The sequence below is a fragment of the Phyllobates terribilis genome, unplaced genomic scaffold, assembly GCF_046119375.1.
Source record: "Phyllobates terribilis strain yellow unplaced genomic scaffold, ASM4611937v1 Scaffold_9__5_contigs__length_417890890, whole genome shotgun sequence".
NCBI lineage: Eukaryota > Metazoa > Chordata > Amphibia > Anura > Dendrobatidae > Phyllobates > Phyllobates terribilis.
The window spans coordinates 153533908-153551868 of NW_027362769.1; positions in this window are offsets into that span (position 1 = coordinate 153533908).

A 17961-nucleotide genomic window follows, 5' to 3' on the forward strand; every position below is an offset into this window, starting at 1 on the left:
GGACAGATAGAAAGTTCTCCTTGTAGCGTGGGTCTAGAAGTGTCACCAACCAGTAATTACTGTTTGCCAAACTGCATACAACTTGAGGGTCACGGGAAAGGCAGAGGAACATAAAGTCAGCCATGTGTGCCAGACTGGTAACAGCCAAGTCTTCCCTGTCCTGACCAAGAGGACGACTGACCATGCACTCCTCCTCATCCTCCTCCTCATTATCTCTCTCCTCTGGCTATCCACACTGAACAGATGGTATGACAGTTGTGTGGGTAGTAATTCACTGTCAAGTAATAAATTCAGTACTTTATAATATCAAGAATTCACCGTTGATCATTACGTACCATTATGAAGGTGTAGAATTAAAATATAACTTTTAATAAATAATTAATAAAATACAACAGACAAATCACCCAAGTGGAAAGCCATATATATATAAAAGCAGCTATATATCCCTATTAACCACTCAAACTCGCCCCTGCCTAATAGCGGAGGTTGACACCCTTATTCCTACGCCAGTGGCACCCCCGCTCCTCTGCAGCTCTCCCTGCTAGCCCTGTATGGCCCTGTTACTAGATAGAAAAAACAGTCAATAGCACATATGGCAAGTGCAGTTGGAGAGAATGCTTATAGGTGCAATCCCTAGTAGATATATATACAAGTGTCTGCTTGCACTAAGATGACGGTGACTTCGTTATCTGCAACTTGGTGGTAAATGAGTAGCAGACAAAGAGATTAGGTGTCACTCTATCACAGCAAAATATGGTTAATTTGCCTTCATATATGGATATAGGTACACCCTAATGTAGTGGGATAATGTGCCTTACATAGCCCTTACGCTGTCCCTGCCAGCCAGTGGAGGTTGGCACCCTTATCCTGCGCAGTGTAAGGGCTATGTAAGACACATTATCCCACTACATTAGGGTGTACCCATATTCCTTGGTGCTTTGTTTTAACGTAACTTTATTCTTTCATGAGTTTTTTACAAGTTTATGACCACTTATAAAATGTTTTCAAAGTGCTGCCCATTGTGTTGGATTGTCAATGCAACTGACGTGCCCCCTGGGCCGTTGGGGTACCCGGAGCCGGGCCTTGTAGATGCTGGGGGTTGTAGTCACCGTGGCGGTGACCCGATCTGTGACCCAGGGCGGTCAAACCAGGGTAGTCTATGTGTATCTGTTTTAAATAGTCCGACTACGCCACCTGTGGATTGCGGTTATTGGTAACCGCCGCTGCGGGGCAGTCCGCTGAAGCTGGTGGTATGTGCAGCAAGGTGATGTGACTCCCCACTGGTGGAGTATAGCTTCAGTGCAGCGTGAGTGGATGATGGTGGTGATAGTGCAGGGAATCAGTAGTGACAACGCGGAGTCTTTGCAATGCAGTCTCAGGTTCTTTACTCACAGTTCTTTCACTCCAAGTTATTACTGCAGGTTTATAACTTCCCGCATCGTCCTGTGTTTACCGAGTGAGGGGCTCAGTTGACTCCCAGGTAGCTCTGGAGCACTTAGCAGGACCCCCTTCTGTGTGTCCTCTCTGGCCTCTCTCCTTGCATTTCACACCTAGCGGCACCTCTGTCCAGTGTCCTCGGGTCTTAGCGGGCGACGTGTGTTCCGTCCCCTGACCCTATGTGGCTACTTTCCTAGTGGCTGGTGTGGACGGCCTGCTGTACTTGAAGTGCTGCAGCCTCCGGTTCCCAGTTGAGCCCTGTAGTCTCTGCTGGCTGGGGGACCTAGTTCCCCTTCTCTGGCCTGACCCCCCTACTCTTCTAGTAGCGGCGGGCGTACGGGTGGATTGCTGCACGGCCCGTACCCCTACTGTCCCTTCGGTTACTGCAGCCTTCCTGCTCCCTCTTCTCTCTCTCCCAGGCTCAGGCCTCTTAACTAGACCTGCCTGTGGAGCAGAGCTCATACAGAGCCTCTGCCCCCTGTCAGCACCTCAGTCTGACTGACTGGAACTCCCCCACAGACTGACTGAACCAAGATGGTTCCTTCCTATTATACCTTTTACCACAGTGCTCCCAGGATCTACGTCCTCCACCCATCCACTACATAGTTCCCCCTCTCTAAGTGGTTCCTCCCCACTCCAGCCAGGGATCAGGGACACTTCTGCTCTCCCATAGGAGGATTATCGCCCTGTCCCCCGGAAATGTGGTGTAGTGGATGTAGTGTTAGGGTCCTGAGCCATACTCCTTCCATACCTGAGTGTGAGATACCACACCTCTGGATGAGATGCAATACCTCTGTGGCGACCGAACCCTCAGGGGCGCCACACAACCCTCTTCTCTCACTCTTGACACACTGATAACAACACCGCAGAAGAAATGCTAGCACAGGCTTCCAGTATCTGTTGTTTCAGATGCTGCACATCTCGTATCTTCACAGCATAGACAATTGCCTTCAGATGACCCCAAAGATAAAAGTCTAAGGAGGTCAGATAGGGAGACCTTGGTGGCCATTCAATTGGCCCAGGACGACCAATCCACTTTCCAGGAAACTGTTCATGTAGGAATGCTCGGACCTGACACCCATAATGTGGTGGTGCACCATCTTGTTGGAAAAACTCAGGGAACGTGCCATCTTCAGTGCATAAAGAGGGCAACACATCATCATGTAGCAATTTCAGATCTCCAGTGGCATTGAGGTTTCCATTGATGAAGAATGGCCCCATTAACTTTGTACCCCATATACCACACCATACCATCAAGATATGAGACGTGCAGCATCTGAAACAACAGGTACTGGAAGCCTGTGCTAGCATTTATTCTGCGGTGTTGCTATCAGTGTGTCAAGAGTGGGAGAAGAGGGTTGCATTGACAATCCAACACAATGGACAGCACTTTGAACATATTTTATAAGTGGTCATAAACTTGTAAAAAAACTCATGAAAGAATAAAGTTACGTTAAAACCAAGCACACCATTGTTTTTCCTATGAAATTCTCAGTAAGTTTGATGTGTCACATGACCCTCTTCCCATTGAAAAAAATGAAGTTGGATCCAAAATATCCGACTTCAAAATGGCCGCCATGGTCACCACCCATCTGGAAAAGTTTTCCCCCTCCCATATACTAATGTGCCACAAACAGGAAGTTGATATTACCAACCATTCCCATTTAATTTAGGTGTATCCATATAAATGGCCCACCCTGTATCCATATAAATGGCCCACCCTGTATTTTGTGTGGGTAATATCATCTGTAGCGCAGGAAAACAGTTCCTGTTCCTCCTCCTCATTGTCACCCAATCCGCGTTGGGATGAGATGAGGCTGGGCTGTGTGCAATCACCCTGTATGGTTCCTTGCTCCATCTCATCGTGCTGTGCCTGCAATGCCTCCTCTTTAATTGTGAGCAGTGAGCGTTTCAGAAGACAGAGAAGCGGGATGGTGTTGCTAATTATGGCGTCATCGCCGCTCACCATCTTGGTGGAGTCCTCAAAGTTTTGGAGGACGGCACAGATGTCTGACATCCATGCCCACTCATCATTTCTTATGTGCTTAGGCTGACCTAAATAACGATGGGCATGTTGAAGCTGGTACTCAACAACTGCCGTCTGCTGCTCACAAATCCTTCTAAACTTATACAACGTTATGTTCCAATGCGTGGCAACATCGCACGCCAGTCATTGAGCTGGAAACTGCAAATGCTGCTGAATCACGGCGAGGGCGGCGGAAGCTGTAGGTGACTTTCAAAAATGGGCACACAGGTGGCGTACTTTGTCAAGCAGCTCAGGCAGATCCCGGTAGGTTTTGAGAAACCGCTGAACCACGAGGTTGAGTACATGGGCATGCATGGTATGTGCGTGAGGTTGCCTAGCTTCAGAGCCACCACCAGGTTCCGGCCATTGTCACACGTGACCATGCCTGGCTGTAGGTTCAGTGGTGACAGTCACAGATCTGCCTGGTCTGTTACAGCTATCAACAACTCTTCAGAGGTGTGCATTTTGTCCCCTAAGCATATTAGCTTCAGCACAGCCTGTTGCCGCTTTCCGAATGATGTGGTCATTTTACAGATGGAGGCTGAAGAGGAGTAGGTGCAGGAGCTGTAGAATGTAGGGGCAACCCTGACTGACCCAGGGCCCGCAATCCTTGGCGTCGGGAGGATGTGTTCTGTCCAAGGGTCCGACTGGGTCCCGGCTTCCACAATATTAACCCAGTGTGCCGTTAGCAAGATGTACCATCCCTGGCCACAAGCACTTGTCCACGTGTCCGTGGTTAGGTGGACATTCTCAGTATGTGTTGTTGAGGGCACGGCTAATGTTCTGGGACACATGCTTGTGTACTGCGGGGACAGCACACCGGAAGAAATAGTGACGGCTGGGACTGAGTACCGAAGGACGGCCACCGCCATCAGGCGAGCCTAAAAGGCAACATTTCAAGTGCAAGTATTCGAGAAATGTGCGAGTTTAGTAGTGTTGCCTGTGGGGCATTGACTGCACATTTGCACTTGCGTTCAAAGGACACGGTAAGGACAATTGAACGCTGCGCTGGGACAAGGACGTGGACTATGATGGTGATGGTTTCAAGTCTGTAACGACAAGTGCAGGGTGGGAGGCATCTTTGCCTGTGACATGGATAGGGGATTGTTGTGCATGCACCACAGAGGAACAGGCAGTGGTGTCACCCGCAGGCACTGTTTCTGGACCCTGGCATTTGGCCCACCTAGTTGGGTGCTTTGCTGTCATGTGCCTGAGCATACTAGTGGTGGTCAGGCTATTAGTTTTGCTGCCCCTGCTGATGCTGGTGACGCGCCCCCTGGGCCATGGGCTACTCGGTGCCGTGCCGTTCGGTGCAGGGGATGTCACAGTGGCATTGACCCAGTCCGTGACCCAGGGCGGTCAATAAAAAGGGGATTATAGTTTTTATAGTTTAATGTTCGTGACGCCACCTGTGGTATGCGGCTATATGGAGCCGCCGCTGCGGTGCAGATCCCCTGGAGCGGATGGTGACACAGAAGAGTTGGTTCCGCTCTCCACAGGTAGAGCTTAGCTCCAGGGCAGTGTAGATGTTGTATGAGGTAGATGTGGCTGTGCAGTGTAGTGCAGGTGATGACGCAGATAATAATTCTAGGACACAGTGGAGTGCAGTCTTTAAGGTTTACTCACAGTTGTTGAACTCCAGGTTACCAGGACCAGGGTAACCTCCACGCCGTTACCACGGCAGGGGTTCAGCAAACTCCCAGGTGTTTCAGGAGTACATAACGGGACCCCATTCTGTGTGCCTTCCTCGGTTGTCTTCCTGCGCTGGCTCTCACCCTCCTGCCCTGCGCCTCGCAACCAGTGTCCCAAGCCGGTAACCTCGAATTTTGGCGGGCAACCTGCAGTCCCCTGAATTCTATGTGGCTACCTTTTTAGCGATGTAGTTGCAGTTGTGAGTAGCTGCACCCTGAAAGTAAAGAAGCCTCCGGTTTCTAGCTGAGCCTTGTAGTTCTCCACTAGTTAGGGGCCGGTCCCCTTTGCGGCCTGATCCTTCCACGTTCCTGCAGATACGGATGCACGGGTGGCATCCGCACTTCCCGTGCCCCTAGGATCCCTTCACTTCCAGAGCCTTCCTCTGCTCCCTTCCTCTTCAGCCAGTCCTCCTGGGCCTCTCTGTCTAGGTCCTCTTCTTTGAGCAGAGCTCCTACAGTGCTCCTGCTCCCACTCCTTCTCCTCTGTCTGACTGGTCTCAACTGTTCCCCTTCTAGATGGTTCCTTGCTTTCTTATACTCCTACTGAAGTGCTCCCCTAAACTACTTCCTCCACCCACACCCACTACATGGTTCCACCCTCCAGCCAGGGACCAGAGACTGTGCTCTCCCTTAGGAGCAATCTCATCCTTCCCTCTGAAGTGGAGTGTAATGGATGCAAGTATGTGGGTCCCGGGCAGTACTCCATCCTTACCTGAGAGTGGGATACCACACCTCTGGGTGAGATGCAGTACCTCTGTGGCGACTGAACCCGCAGGGGCGCCACACTGGCCTGGCAGATGTTGCAAATGGTCTTTTTGGTGTTATCTGGACAATCCTTAAAAAAGATCCAGACTCTGGAAGACCTAACAGTTGGACTGGCAACTTCCCTCGTGTTGGTTTTACGGGGAACAGTTGCCCGCCGTGTGTCTGTGGCCATCCCATGGCTTGTTCCTGCCTGTTAGTGAAATGCCTCCCTCCCCCTGTGTGCTGTTGTCCTCGCTATGCATGTCAACTTGCCAGGTTAGGTCAGTGACTTCATCGTCCACCACTTTGTCTTCCACGTACGCACACTGGGCCTCCTCCTGACTTGCTGGCAAGTGTGTCTTATCAAAATCAACATCCACCTCTTGTGACAGTAATTGCACTTTCCCACCGTTGCCTTCATGTTGTTGGCATATGCAACAGATCAGGACTTATTATAAGTGAAAGGAGGACTTTATACTAACCAGACAGCAGATGGCGATAGTGTGTAAAGTTATATGCTTGCTGTAAATGTGGGAGAAAAGCTCTCAATTGTTGGTTGTTCTTACTTCCTGTGTTTTGTTTCTTTCCTGAATGTGTTATGTCAGCAGCACACGGACTGTGTGACACTGAATTGTATCTCATGTTTATCCAGTATGAAGTAAATACTGTTTACTCAAGATATCTTGCTGATTGAAGCTCTCGTAAGCACAGTGGTGACTGTAAGAAGATGCACTCTGCGACAGGTTATGGGCCCAGGCCAGAACCCAGACACTAAAGTCCAGACACTACAGGCCCGCACTACAAGAGGATCCTGGTTTATAACCCCAGATAACGGAGCACACAGATAAGCTCTGTAAACAGAAGGAAATAAATCCAGATACAGAGTGACAGAGGAATTCATGATCCCTGGAGCTGGATATAATTACAAAGAATTCAACACAAGCAGGACATACAGGAACTATCAGCAAGAAGAAAAAACAGGAGAATATCTTCAGTACAACTCTCTAAACAAGTTAGACTATATAAAGATGATGAGTAACACAGAACTGAAATTCACAGTAGCTAAACTGAATAGTGAAAATTATCAGTTATGGAAATTTAAAGTAGAGGTGTTGTTATCTAAGGATGATTTATGGGAAGTAATTGTTACAGAAAGACCAGATCAAGATAATCAGACATGGGATAAGAAGAATAGACAAGCGAGAGCCACCATTAGCTTATTAGTGGATGATGCTCAATTAATACATATAAGAAATGAAGAAACAGGTAAAGGAATGTGGGAAGAATTAAGAAAACTGTATGAAAGACCTATCTTGAATCACAAGTTATTTTTATTAAGAAAGCTTTACAGCATGAGATTGAGTGCAAATGACGACATGCAGAAGCACATTTTCTCAATGATGGAAGTGATATCACAGCAAAGATCTATTGGTGAAGACATTAAAGATAGTCATGTAGCAGCTATATTATTGTGCAGTTTACCAGATTCGTATACAGCCTTGATAAATGCCATTGAGACAAGACCAGAAACTGATATTACATTAGATTTTGTGAAAACAAGACTAATAGATGAATATCAGAGAAGAAAAGAACAAAGAAATGATTCTTCTACTGAAAAGGACAGTGAAAACGCTCTTAAAGCTACAGAATTTAAAAAACCCTATAACAAAGAGACAAAAGAATGCTTCAGATGTAAGAAAAAAGGTCATTTAAAGAAAGACTGTACCATATGGAAAGCAGAACAACAAAAATTACAACATAAAAAGCATACATAGAAAGTAAAAAACACAATATCCGATTCATGTGAGAATAATTGGAATGGCACATTTAAAGTAATAGACAAGAAACCATCACTTGGTTGGTTTATTGATTCAGGAGCAACGAGTCATATGATAAGTGACAAGAGTTTCTTTACTGATCTTAATTTAGATAAGAAAGAAGCCATTTATCTTGCAGATGGAAGCAAAATAACCGCAGAAGGTATCGGACAAGGTATGCTAAATTGTTCAAACAAGTTCGGACAAGATTCAAAGATACTTGTACAGGATGTGTTGTATGTTCCAAAATTGGAAGGCGGATTATTATCTGTGAAACGTTTAACAGCAAAATGACTTACAGTAAAATTCAAAGACAATGAGTGTGCAATTATTGCAGGAAACAAGGTGATAGCCAAAGTCAAGCAGATGAACAATTTTATCATTTTGACACACCAAAGGAACAGATGAAGGTATGTACACATGATCACAAAAACTGTATTCACATGTGGCATAGACGTCTAGGACATAGACACCCTGACAGTATAAGGGAACTACAGAGAAAAGAATTGACAAAAGATTTAAAGATATCAGATTGCTCAATTACTTTAAGATGTGAATGTTGTATAAAATCCAAAGCCACAAGGATATCTATTCCAAAAGAAAGTGAGATGAAAAGCGAAAGACCACTTGATTTGGTGCATACTGACGTATGTGGACCCATGAAAGTGACTACATCAGGAGGCAATAGATACATGTTGACTTTTATAGATGACTACTCAAGATACGCAGTCACATACTTAATTAAGAACAAAAGTGAAGTTTTTGATAAACTTTTAGACTATGTAACAAGGTCAAGTAACAAATTTCAAAGGAAGCCAATTGTCATCAGAAGTGATAATGGAGGTGAATTTACAGGTCACAGAATAGAAGAATACTTAAGACAAAATGGAATAGAACACCAGAAAACTGTTCCATACACACCTGAACAAAATGGAGTAGCAGAAAGGAAAAACAGAACTCTAACAGAAATGATAAGATGTATGCTGATGGATTCCAAACTACCAGAGAAATATTGGGGTGAGGCAGCAATGACAGATACATATCTACAGAACCGACTTTTTTCCAGAAAACTGACGAAAACTCCATATGAACTGTGGCAAGGTATGAAACCAAGTGTCAATCATTTAAAAGTTTTTGGATGTAAAGTTTTTATATTCATTCCAACAGAAAAACGTTCCAAACTTCAAAACAGATCCATGGAAGGAATATTCGTTGGTATAGTGAAAATTGCTAAGGATATAGAATCCTAGATCCCAAACCAGACAGAGTTACGGTGAGTAATAGTGTGACATTCATTGAAGATTTAAATGAAGACATTATGATTTCAGTTGAAACAAAAAAATGGGAAAAACAATAGTGACATAACTGAAGAAATATCTGATGAGAAAGAAGTAGAAATCAATGAAGAACAAAATACTGAAAGTGAAGAATCACAACTACAAACAGACACAGAACCAAGACGTTCAATGAGAGAGAACAAAGGAAAACCACCAAAACGTCTCTCATTCAAGACAAGCATAAGAAAAATCTATGAACCTACCTCTTGGGAAGACATATCTAAACTTCCTGAAGAAGAAGCTAATAAATGGATAGAAGCAACAGAAACAGAAATTAAATCAATGCATGATTCAAATACATGGACACTAACAGATTTACCAGAAGGAAGAAAAGCCATAGGATGTAAATGGATTTTTAAAGTAAAATACCAAACAGATGGCACAGCTGAAAGATACCGAGCAAGACTCGTAGCTAAAGGGTATTCTCAAAAATATGGAGAAGACTATGATGAGACATTTGCTCCAGTTGTCAAACACACTACAGTAAGAACTTTACTTACAGTTGCAGCAATGAAACAGATGGAACTGAGACATCTGGATGTAAAGACAGCTTTTTTGAATGGAGATTTAACAGAAGATATTTTCATGGAACAACCTCCAGGATTCAAAGATGAAAGAAATCCAAACAAAGTTTGCAAACTACAGAAAAGCATATATGGTTTAAAGCAAGCAGCTAAAGCGTGGAATGACAAAATCACGGAAGTACTTACAAATGAAAAATTTCAAAGAAGCAAAGCTGATCCATGCTTGTACACAAAAAGGCTGATTAATAGATGGATTTATGTACTCATATATGTAGACGACATTTTGATTTGTTTTAAACAAGAAAGGGATAAAGAAAACATTCTAAAAATCCTGAAGCAACATTTCGAAATCAAAGACTTGGGAAATGTGAAACAGTACCTAGGAATACAGGTAGAAAGAGAAGAAGACGGAAGTTTCCTACTGAATCAAAATCACATGATTCAAGACATACTGTAACAGAAAAATTTGGATTAAAGGATGCAAAAACAGTAAAGTCTCCAATGGAAACTAATTATCTCAAAGAGATGAACAGTGAAAAAAATATTCTACCAAATAATGAAGAATAGAGAACAGCAATAGGAAAACTACTGTATCTAGCGACTGTTACAAGACCAGACATCGCATCAGAAGTAGGAATCCTGAGTAGAAAGGTATCAAAACCAAATAAAGCTGATTGGAATGCCATGAAGAGAGTAATGCGTTATTTTAAAGGAACTAGCAATGTTAAGCTGAAATTACCCACAAGTGATAATTGCATTTTAACAGGATATGTTGATGGAGATTGGGCTGGAGATCCAACTGACAGAAGATCTACCAGTGGACATATATTTTTTCTCTCAGGTGGACCAATAAGTTGGACAAGTAAGAAACAGTCAATTGTGACACTGTCTTCAACAGAAGCAGAATATGTTGCCGCAGCACATGCGAGTCAAGAAGTACTATGGCTAAGACAATTGTTGACAGAATTAGGACAACCACAGTTGGAACCAACAAAACTGAAAGAGGATAATCAAGGATGTCTTGTTCTTGCTCAGATGGAAAGAGTCAATCCAAGAACTAAGCATATTGATGTGAAATATCATTTCTTGAGAGATCATCAGGAGCAAGGAGTCTTGAAGTTAGAGTATTGTCCTTCTGAAGAAATGACAGCAGACATCTTCACGAAGGCGTTGAATGCTGATAAACACCAGAGGCTAATAAAAAAGTTGGGTTTGATTGAATAAGTCCTTACTGTTGAGAAAGGGTGTTGGCATATGCAACAGATCAGGACTTATTATAAGTGAAAGGAGGACTTTATACTAACCAGACAGCAGATGGCGATAGTGTGTAAAGTTATATGCTTGCTGTAAATGTGGGAGAAAAGCTCTCAATTGTTGGTTGTTCTTACTTCCTGTGTTTTCTTTCTTTCCTGAATGTGTTATGTAAGCAGCACACGGACTGTGTGACACTGAATTGTATCTCATGTTTATCCAGTATGAAGTAAATACTGTTTACTCAAGATATCTTGCTGATTGAAGCTCTCGTAAGTACAGTGGTGACTGTAAGAAGATGCACTCTGCGACACATGTGACCGTGGCTGCTCAAATGTTTGGGCATCGCTACACGCGTACTCCTCTTGCATCGCTTGAAGATGGCTGGGCAAGAGGCCCGAATCTATAAATGGAAAAATGAACAGCTCTTCGAAGTGTCCAAATGTAGGATCAGTTGTCTCTGGGCACTCGGCATGGTGGGAGGAAGGAGGATCAAGGTGAGGAATATGTGGTCCAGACTCATGGCTACTGAGACTTGACCATGTGGAAGACAGGGTTGTGGTGGTGGCTAAGTGACTGGAAGCATTATCTGCTATCCAACCAACAACCTTTTCACACTGCTCTGGCTTCAAAAGTGGTGTTCCTCGGCCCCCTAGTAATTGGGACAGTAAGGTAGTTCAAAATGATGTGGGTGTTTGTTGTGCTCCTTCAGCAGGCACAGTTTCATCTTGCCCATCGCCTCGGCCCCTGCTTGCAGCATCACCATTCCTTGCCATTTTCTTTACCATTTTAAATGGAGTGTAATATTTGGCCTGCTCCCCAAAATGTATTATTACCGCAGTAATATGGGATCACGTATGATGACCACGGTTTTAGGAAGTGGCCTTATAGATGTGGTATTGGTCAGCGACCAAGTGTGAATAGGTTCAACAAAACACAGCTGACTGACTTTAAATGGAGGGTAATATTTGGCCCTCTCTAAAGAGCACCAAACATGCAGGCTCTGGACGCGAGCTCCAGCCCGAGCATCCAGGAAATACTCGCTGACCAAGCATCTCGAGCAGTGAGATGTCGGGCGAGTACTGAGCAGTTGCGAGCACGCTCGTTCATCACTAATTGATATACATAAAAATGTCAGCTCACCGCTTAAGAAAAGAAGCCCTCACTAAGCTCCATCAACAGAAATATAACAATCGTATACACTACCGTTCAAAAGTTTGGGGTCACCCAGATTATTTTGTGTTTTCAATGAAAACTCATACTTTTATTTATCAAATGTGTTGCAAAATTAATATAACATATAGCCCAGACATTGACAAGTTAGAAATAATGATTTTTATTTGAAAGAATAATTTTCTCCTTCACACTTTGCTTTCGTCACAGAATGCTCCCTTTGCAGCAATTCCAGCATTGCAGACCATTGGCATTCTAGCTGTTAATTTGCTGAGGTAATCTTGAGAAATTTCCCCCCATGCTTCCTGAAACCACTCCCACAAGTTGGATTGGCTTGATGGGCACTTTTTGCGTACCATAGGGTCAAGCTGCTCCCACAACAGCTCAATGGGGTTGAGATCTGGTGACTGCGCTGGCCACTCCATTACAGATAGAATACCAGCTGCCTGCTTCTTCCCTAAATAGTGCATGCATAATTTGGAGGTGTGCTTTAGGTCATTGTCCTATTGTAGGATGAAATTGGCTCCAATCAAGTGCTGTCCACAGGGTATGGCATGGTGTTGCAAAATGGAGTGATAGCCTTCCTTATTCAAAATCCCATTTACCTTGTACAAATTTCCCACTTTACCAGCACCAAAGCAACCCCAGACCATCATATTACCTCCACCATGCTTGACAGATGGCGTCAGGCACTCTTCCAGCATCTTTTCAGTTGTTCTGCGTATCACAAATGTTCTTCTGTGTGATCCAAACACCTCAAAATTTGATTAGTCTGTCCATAAAACTTTTTTCCAATCTTCCTCTGTCCAATGTCTGTGTTCTTTTGCCCATAATAATCTTTTCCTTTTATTAGCCAGTCTCAGATATGGCTTTTTCTTTGACACTTTGCCCCAAAGGCCAGCATCCCGGAGTCGCCTCTTCACTGTAGACGTTGACGCTGGCGTTTTGCGTGTACTATTTAATGAAGCTGCCAGTTGAGGAGCTGTGAGGCGTCGATTTCTCAAACTAGAGACTCTAATGTACTTGTCTTGTTGCTCAGTTGTGCAGCGGGGCCTTTCACTTCTCTTTCTACTCTGGTTAGAGCCTGTGTGTGCTCTCCTCTGAAGGGAGTAGTACACACCGTTGTAGGAAATCTTCAGTTTCTTGGCAATTTCTCGCATGGAATAGCCTTCATTTCTAAGAACAAGAATAGACTGTTGAGTTTCACATGAAAGTTCTCTTTTTCTGGCCATTCTGAGAGTTTCATAGAACAAACAAATGTAATGCTCCAGATTCTCAACTAGCTCAAAGGAAGGTCAATTTTATAGCTTCTCAAATCAGCCAAACCGTTTTCAGCTGGGCTAACATACTTGTGCGAGGGTTTTCTAGTGTTTTCTAAACATTCATTAGCCTTCTTACACAGTTAGCAAACACAATGTACCATTAAAACACTGGAGTGGTGGTTGTTGGAAATGGGCCTCTATACACCTATGTAGATATTGCAATAAAATCAAGACGTTTGCAGATAGAATAGTCATTTACCACATTAACAATGTAGAGTGTATTTCTGATTCATTTAATGTTAGCTTCATTGAAAAAAAATGTGCTTTTCTTTAAAAAATAATGACATTTCTAAATGACCTCAAACTTTTGAACAGTAGTTTAGGTCTCAAAAAATGGCAGAACAGTCACTTTTTTTTTTGCAAAAAAGTAAAAAATAAATCCATGTAAGCGGTAATCACACAGATCTGGAGAAACATTTTTTTCGGTAATTTTTACCATACAATAAATAGTGTAAAAGCAAAACCCAAAAAAACAATGATGGAAATTGCATTTATTCACTGGAAGATTATAGCAATACGGGGAGGAGCGCCATTTCAAGTTTTTAAGGTTAAAATCATCCCTGGCTCCAGAATATCATACTACATATTACATACAGTATCATACTACATGCCTGTGCTACTGCAGGAAATTATACTATACACATGAGCTGCTGCAGAACATCATACTGTACATCTGAGCTGCTGCACTATATCATACCATGCATCACAGCTTCTGCAGAGCATCTTACTATAAAACTGTGCTGCTGCAGAACATTATACCTTACACCTGTGATGCTTTCGCAGAAAATTATACTATACATGTAAGCTGCTGCAGAACATCATACTATACACCTCAGATTCTGCAAAACATCATAACTAGTGTTGAGCATTCCGATACTGAAATATCGGGTATCGGCCGATATTCGCGGTATCGGAATTCCGATACTTAATTCCGATACTTTTACAATATCGAATACCGGAATCGGAAGTTCCCATAATGCCTGCGCTCTGCAGTGTCTCTGAAGGATGACAAGCTGGATGGCAGCGCTCAGCTGCGATCCAGCCTGTCATCAGAATGCCATCCCAGCGTGAGAGAATTCTCCTGATTGTTTAAAAGCCGGCGGGCGGTAAAAAGTCGCCGGCTTTTAAACAATTACACAGACCCATACTGCTTCCCCGCAGCCTCCCACCCCGATCCTCCGCTCCCCTCGCCACCTCCCATCCTGATCGTAAGTTAGGACCGGGCGGGGAGCACAGCACCAAGGAGCGGGGAGCGAAGGACCCGGGCGGGGAAGCCGGCAGTAAAAAGACTTCACCGCTGGCTTTCCCGTTCTGTGCTGCGCTTTCCCGCCGGTTATTTCAAATGAACAGCTGAGGTATCAGGTGATGCCGATCAGCTGTTCATTTGAAGTAGCCGCGGTGCCCTCGGAGGGTTCATGTGAGTTCATGCTTGACTGCATTGCATGAACTCACATGAACTTTCCCACGGCCGCACAGGTCAGCCTCACCTCCCAGACGATCAGACCCGTCATGATTAGTGTGTGAGCGGTGTCTGTGCGATGTCTGCGGGTGTGCGCGGTGTCTGTGCGATGTCTGCGGGTGTGCGCGGTGTCTGTGCGATGTCTGCGGGTGTGTGCGTGCAGGCAAACATAGGCTGATGTGACACTACTACTCCCATCGGTCTATGTCTGTCCCCCGTCCACTCGTGCCAGCAGGATCAGCTCGATGGGAGCAGTAGTTCCTATCAGCCTGATCCTGCTATTTAAATTGCCCTACTGTGTCCCCAATAAATTTTAAATACATGTCATTGGTGGCCAGTGGTTACCTAAAATAAATTAGTTTATACATTACCTGTCCCCGACGATCGCCACCTAAAATAAAGTAAAAAATAAAAAACTACACCTATACTCACCTAGACACCTAATTCCCCGAAGCCATCGATCTCCTGTAATAAAATATAAAATAATAAACCACAACCTTATCCTTACCCCTCCGTAGTAGTCCACGAGTGTCCCACGAAGATCTCCAGTTTAGAGCAGCCACATAGAATGTGACCGCTCTGAACCGCTGCCGCCGCTAGAATGATGGGGCCGTAAAGCAGCCCCGTCATTGCATAAGCGGGTTCGCTGGAGTTCAGGCAGCGCTGCTCCGGTTAGCTGCTTTACTGCCCTGCTGTACCGTGAGAAATTCCCACGGTACAGCAGTGCCGTAAAGGAGGTCTCCGGAGCAGCGCTGACTGAATGCACTCAGGTGACCTCAGTCAGGGGCTCCCGCTGCCGGGAGCGGATGTGTTCCTGGCAGTGTGAGCTTACAGCAGCAATGACAGCTGTCACATCTCCAGATGTGACAGCTGTGCATGGGAGATCAGCGCAGGAACGTGGACAGGTAACTATTTTTTTTTTAGTAAACTAAGAATTAAATAAAATGGTGTGTTTTATTTCAAATAAATTATTTTTTTCTGGGTGTAGTGTGTGTTTTTTCTTTTAAACACTTTGTAGGTTAGTAATGGGGGTGTCTTATAGACGCCCATCATTACTAGCCTGGGCTTCATGGCAGCTGGCGCTGACATGAACCCCACCACTATTACCCCCTGCCACTGCACCAGGGCAGCGTGGAAGAGCGAGGCTAAGTGCCAGAATTGGCGCATCCTATGGATGCGCCATTTCTGGGGCGGCTGACGGCTGGTGTTTCTAGCCAGGGAGGGGGCCAATATTCATGGCACCCTTCCTGGGCTATTAATATCAGCCCCCAGCTGTCTGCCTAGCCTTTGCTAGCTATTAAAATAGGGGGGACCCCACGTCATTTTTTTGGGGGGGTCTCCCATTTTAATAGCTAGTAAAGGCTAGGTATTCAGCTGGGGGCTGATATTAGTAGCCTGGGAAGCTCCGTGGGTATTACCCCCTTCCCAGGCTTCAAACATCTGCCCCAGCCGTCTGCTTAACCTCCGCTAGAGACTAAAATTATGGGGGATCCCACGCCAATTTTATTTTTAATAAATCCTTTATTTTAACACTAAATGACACTTGAGGAGTTAATAAAGATGCAGTCCCTAAATTATTATTTATTTTTTAATTAATTTTTCCCAAAAATTTTGACGTGGGCTTTGCCATATTTTTGTATGCCAGCCAGGTACAGCATCCAGGAACGGGCTGCCCTCAACCCCCAGCTGCCTATTTGTACCTGGCCGGACACAACAATATAGGGAAGCCCTTTTTTTTTAAAATTATTTCATGAAATAATTAAAAAAAAATTGACGTGGGGCTTCGCCCTGTTTTTGTGTCCAGCCAGGTACAACTAGGCAGCTGGGGGCTGGAATCCGCAGCGCTGGGAGGCCCAAGCTTTCTGGGCCACCCCCGCTGCAAATTGCAGTCCGCAGCCACCCCGGAAAATGGCGCGTTCATAGAAGCGCCATCTTCTGGCGCTGTACCCAAGTCATCCAGGGCCCTGGTGCGGTGGCTCACTGGGTAATAAAGGGGTTAGGGCCAGCTTGGCATTATCAGCTGGCCCTAAGCCCGAAATTCATGGGGTCACGCCAATATTAGACATGACCACCATGAATTTCTAGTAAAGTATTTAAAAAAAACACAACACCCAGAAAAAAGTCCTTTAATTGAAATAAACACACAATTCTTTATTGTTCTAAATTAAACCATACTTACCATCACGCCCATTCCAGCTGAAGCCAACGATCTCCTGCAATAAAAGAAAAATAATAAAGCAACATCATCCTTACCTTTCCATGGTTCCCACGACAGCTTCAGCTCTGCTACATCGAGATGACAGGCTGGACCGCAGCAGAAAGCTGCCATTCAGCCTGTCATCCCGCAGACACTGAGAAGCGCAGGCATGCTTGCGCTCCTCATTGTCTCTCTGTGACGGCATCCAGATGAGCCGACAATGAACTCGGCTCACCTCATGCACGTCACTGACAGCGTGGGAGAATTCTCACGCTGAAGCGCTGAGTGCAGGAGAATTTTCCCACGCTGTCAGTGACGTGCATGAGGTGAGCTGAGTTCATTGGACATGACCTCACCTCATGCACGTCACTGACAGCGTGGGAAAATTCTCCTGCACTCAGCGCTTCAGCGTGAGAATTCTCCCACGCTGTCAGTGACGTGCATGAGGTGACCGAGTTCATTGGACATGACCTCGGCTCATCTTTATGCCGTCACAGAGAGACACTGAGGAGCGCAAGCATGCCTGCGCTTCTCAGTGTCTGCGGGATGACAGGCTGGATGGCAGCTTTCAGCATATTCATGGTAACAACATAAACCAACAGACAGTCTAAGATAGGGCATCACATGAGTGGCCAAATCATATATACAGATATTATGGAGGAGGAAAATCATGTACTCCATGTAATTGCCCACTCATGTGCCCCATATCTATTCATATAGTAGTCATGGATTAAACAAGTGCTGACTCAACATAGAGGAATATGAAATAAAGTACCTGCACACTAGTCCAGTAATATGAATGGCACCACGCGGCGTAACCCCGACGCGCGCTTCGGACACACGTCCTTCGTCAGGGTACGTCCTTAGACTGTCTGTTGGTTTATGTTGTTACCATGAATATGCTGATTATCAGTCTTACGTATACCTGTCTCTGCTATTTACTAGCATGATTTGGAGTCTAGTACACATTTTATTGTATTGAT